This window comes from Idiotropiscis lumnitzeri, unplaced genomic scaffold (genome assembly GCF_059441095.1).
Source record: "Idiotropiscis lumnitzeri isolate Australia: NSW breed Sydney's pygmy pipehorse unplaced genomic scaffold, RoL_Ilum_1.0 HiC_scaffold_143, whole genome shotgun sequence".
Taxonomy (NCBI): Eukaryota; Metazoa; Chordata; class Actinopteri; order Syngnathiformes; family Syngnathidae; genus Idiotropiscis; species Idiotropiscis lumnitzeri.
This window is the reverse complement of record NW_028283681.1, coordinates 290,917-295,782: the sequence shown is the minus strand read 5'-3', so window position 1 is coordinate 295,782 and position 4,866 is coordinate 290,917. Positions and strand designations below refer to the sequence as shown.

The 4,866-nt window shown below is 43.4% G+C and overlaps 1 long non-coding RNA gene across 1 annotated transcript; it reads right to left on the bottom strand.

The window, feature by feature from the left end:
- Positions 1–1,666: 1,666 nt before the first annotated feature.
- LOC148315075 (uncharacterized) lies at positions 1,667–4,584 on the bottom strand. The gene is made up of 3 exons (XR_015841299.1): positions 4,524–4,584; positions 4,287–4,436; positions 1,667–1,844 (listed from the first exon to the last, which is right to left on the bottom strand). It is a non-coding gene; the product is annotated as an uncharacterized LOC148315075 (long non-coding RNA).
- Between the last annotated feature and the right edge of the window lie 282 nt (positions 4,585–4,866).

Sequence of the window (4,866 nt, the reverse complement as noted above, 5' to 3'; positions counted from 1 at the left end):
TTCCAAAGCATTGGTGCCCGAATAGAGAACGCTCTAGAACCTGTGGACTTCTTTTTGGCTCGCGGAATCACTAAAAGACCAGCATTTTGTGAGCGAAGGTTTTGGGACGGAACATATGGTACCACGAGGTCAACGAGATAGGAAGGAGCTAAGCCATGCAATATTTTATAGGCAAGTAGCAGAACTTTAAAATCACATCTCAAGTGGACCGGAAGCCAATTCAAATTGGCAAGTATCGGGGTAATATGATCAAACTTTCTCGTTCTAGTCAAGAGTCTAGCTGCTGCATTTTGAACTAACTTTTAATACTAGACATGGGGAGACCCGAGAGCAAAATGTTACAATAGTCGAGGCGAGACGTAACAAACGCATGGATTAAGATTTCTGCATCACAAGTTGATAGAATTGGGCGAATTTTAGCAATGTTACGCAGATGAAAAAATGCAGTTCTAGTAATATTTTTAATGTGCATTTGAAACGACATAGTTGTGTCAAATATAACACCGAGATTTTTTGTTGAATCCTTTTGGGCAATTTATCGATACTCATAGTGGTGTCTTTGAAAAAGGTACAGATGACGCGCTGGTCCAATGATCAGCATCTCGGTTTTATCTGAGTTAAGACGCAAAAAATTGAAAGACATTCATAGTTTAATTTCGGCAAGGCATGCCTCTAATTTATAGCAATCACACGGATTCGTTATATCCAACGGCATGTATAATTGCGTATCATCAGCATAACAATGAAAACTAATGTTATATTTCCGTATAATATCACCAAGCGGTAGCATCTAGTACCAATCCCTGCGGAACTCCGCGTGTGATCTTACAAAGATCAGAAGTCGCATTGCCATGAATTACACGGTGCGTCCTCTCCGACAGATACGAATTAAACCAAGAAAGCGCTGAACCTGAAATGCCAACACAAGTTTCAAGGCGTTTTAATAATATGTTATGATCAAGTGTCAAAAGCGGCGCCAAGATCGAGTCAGAGTAATACAGTGAACCCTCGGTTATCGCGGTTAATGGGGACCGAGACCACCCGCGAAAACTGAAAATCCGCGAAGTAGCGGCGCACCTTCAAAAATGCTTAAATTATATATATATATATATATATATATATATATATATATATATATATATATACGGGTAGAGAGAGAGAGAGTGAAATTCATGTTATAACAAAAAAAAATTATTATTAAAACTTCTTATTTTTTTATTCCCCAGCCATTATTTTTGTATTTATTCAATTACTTATTTTTGTATTTATTTAATTACTTCGACTTTTAACTTCTGGTACGCCGTCCGGTGTGCCCTGTGAATGTTATGATCCTCCAGCAGAGCTGGAGGATTGAGCAGGACTCTCCAAACGCAGACACAAGTAGGATAACAATCCGACGCCAGGTAGTCAGTGTAGGTGGTAGTGAGTGTAATCAGTGAGTGAATGGGAATCCGGTGCGGGGCTGGTGGGCGCGTCTCGCAGCAGCTGACCGCATGGCGCGAGATGATCGCTGGAGGAACGCCCACACAGCTGAAAAAACAAAAACACACGCGGCATGACAGGCACGGATCATGCCAGTGAAATGAAAGGTGGCATTCTTCATTTATTTATTTATTCATTTATTCATTCATAACTGACAGCCTCGCGCTCCGCTCGTGCCCGGGGGGAAGAGGTGCTCCTCTTCGGCTTAACTGTGACGCGAGCATGCCCTCCTCCTCCGGAGCTTCCATTCGGTTAAACTTAGGGGCCGCTTGACACCGCCCGTGCCCGGGGAAGGTGCTCCTCTTCGGCTTAACTGTCACGCGAGCATGCCCTCCTCCTCCGTAGCTTCCATTCGGTAAAACCTGATTGGAAAGGTTCAAATTGATTATTACTAGTCATATATTCATTAAGTTTTTCAAGATTTTTGCAATAAACGGAAGATTTGAAACCGGTCTATAGTTGTTGAGACTCTCTGGGTCGAGGTTTGGTTGCTTAAGTAGCGGTCGCATAATGGCGGTCCTAAAGCTGCTGGTACTATACCCGTGGTAAGTGATAGATTAATAATATTTAAGACAGACAGTCCTAGGGTCATAAACAGTTCTTTAATTAGTTTGCCAGGAAGCGGATCGAGCACACAAGTTGTCGGTTTTGCCCCACTAACCAATTTTGTTTGGCTTTCAAGAGATACTTTTTTAAATTGAGATAAGGTTATCGGACAGTTATCAGCCCTAATGTCCCTATTAACACCATTTATGACGGAATTCAACGGAATTGTAAGAACAGTGTCTTTAATCTCATCACGAATACACTCAATCTTCTGAGTAAAGAATTGCATGAAATCGTGAGCTGAATAGGAAGAGCTATCCGAGGTTGGTTGCTGTTGCGTTAGCATTGCTACAGTAGCAAATAAATATTTAGGGTTGTTTTTATGTAAAACAATTAATCTAGAGTAATAATTAGTTTTGGCTAGATTGAGCGCTTCCTTGTATAAACTAGCGCACCATGCCTGACGGAAGACCTCCAGTTTGGTCGCACGCCATTTGCGCTCAAGCTTCCTACAAGAATCGTTTCAGTATGCGTGTTTCCTCATTAAACCACGGAGTCAGCCTCTTTGGACAAGTTTTAGTTTTTAAAGGTGCGACGGAGTCAGGCGCATTTAACAGAGCGACATTAAAGTTGTTTGTAAGATCATCAATCGGACCAATATAATTAGGAAACGAATCGGTTACTAAAGGGAGTAGCTCAGAGAGCGCAGCGGTGGTTAAGGAGCTAATGTTGCGGCTGCTATAGCTTTGATCATGGTCAGAACGATGGCAATGCGCCAAGACTTCAAATTTGATTAAGTAATGGTCAGCTATAGCACTAGTATATGGTAATACAATTATTTTTGAGGATGCTAAGCCCCGGGTTAATACCAAATCTAACGTGTTACCATTTATATGCGTTGCTTCATCTATTATTTGCATGAAACCAAACATATCAATTATTGTCCGAAACGCCACGGTAAGTGGTTCCGACGGGAGATTCATATGAATGTTGAAGTCGCCCATGATATATTATCCGCATGAGTTACCAAATCAGCCACAAATTCAGAAAATTCATCTAAAAAGCCTGAGTAAGAGCCAGGGGGACGGTAAAAAACGGCAAGATAAAACGGCAGTGCGGCCGTGGATCGCATAATGAGAACTTCAAATGTTTTGAAGGAATTGCTAGGACGAGGACTAAGTTTTAGATTAAATTCGGAAATGAGGGCTACACCCCCATCTTTCTCATCATTGCCTCTCGCAGGCAAGGGGCCAGAGACAATTACTCGACTCAGACTCATCTTTCTGGCGAGATCACAAGTCCTTGCTATGTTTTTTCTTTGTGATCTCTGATTGCTTCATCCTAGTTGTTGGAGCAGTTTTCTTTTGAGTAATGCAGTATGGCAACACCACCACTAGGGCAATTGATGACGTCAGCACTGGTTGCGTTCATCCATAAATAACAAATGCAGGACAGGTGGGGGAACGCTGGTCGGATACCGTTTTTCAACCGCACTTACTCAAGACGCATTATTTATGTACAAACTGGAAGATAGAAGATAGTATATTGTATTGATTACCGCATATGCACGGATGTTTTTGATTTGAAGTTTGGAAGACCGTAGCCATTGATTTATTTATTTGATTTACTTGACTTCACGGCATGACATCTGGACTGAAATGACTACGATTAAGACTAACCCTTGACTGTTTGACGTGACATACATAACTACACATCAACATCAAGACCAGTGAAGCCGAGCGAACGTCATCGCAACTTCAACCCATGGTGAGTGAGTGCGCGTTAAAACTTTCTTTAGCCAGCGTATCATTGAAACGGCAGTAACACTAGCGTCATTGGAGCCGACGTGTATCACTATATCTGAATAGCTAGCGTTGTTTGCACTGCGCTGGTGTCTAGGTCTCTTGCGTGCTAGCTCCATAAGATTAGCTTCAATGTCGGGTGCTCTGGCCCCAGCAATACACATTCTGTGGTTGGATTTTCAAGCTTAATGTATCGAGTAATGGAGTCACCTTTCACTAAAGTGCGGGAGCCAGGAGACCGAGGTGGAATGGAACTGCTCTGTGTCTTAACAGGCTCAACGCGATTAGCAAGCCGTTTACGGCCAATGCTAACCGGTGCTGTCCGCCACATTTACGCTTACCACATTACTCTGCTCTAGCTGGCGGACACGTCCCTCCAGCAGGGAGAGTCTTTCCATGAGAATGGTGCAAGTGTTGCATGTGGTGGTGCACGAAACCATAGTTGCGTTTACTCGCCTGGTGGATGAAAGCAGACGAACAGATGTCGCGCCGAAAGTGACGACACCCTCCACGACCGGGATTCCCACGTTGTCGTCGTGTGGAGGCTTGAGCGGCTCCCTGGAGTGCAGCCAGCATTCTGGGGGCCTGACTAAGAGGAATCCCACCCTGGTGGTCGAACCAAGCGTTAAAAACTTGCTCTCGACTACACACCTCAAAAATGGAAATGGAAGCTCAAAGAAGGAATATTCATACTGGATCGGCCGTCGCCCAGGATAACCAGGTCCGCGTTGGTGCAGTAGAGAGTCCTGCAACTTCGAAAAATACGCTAGACTCAGTTAATGATGACCTAAATGACAATGTAGTGACAGTAGGAGGAGGACTGAGGATAATCTCATTGAATGTGGAGGGTATATCGATGGCTAAGTGTGAGTTGATGGCGCAGATGCTGAGGGAGAAAGATGTACAAGTGTTGGCACTGCAGGAAACTCATCTGACTAAAGAATCGCCCCCATCGAGATACAGTATATCCAGCTTCATACCCATCACGAGAATAGATCATCAACAGTACGGAACCATGATATATGTACATGAAGAC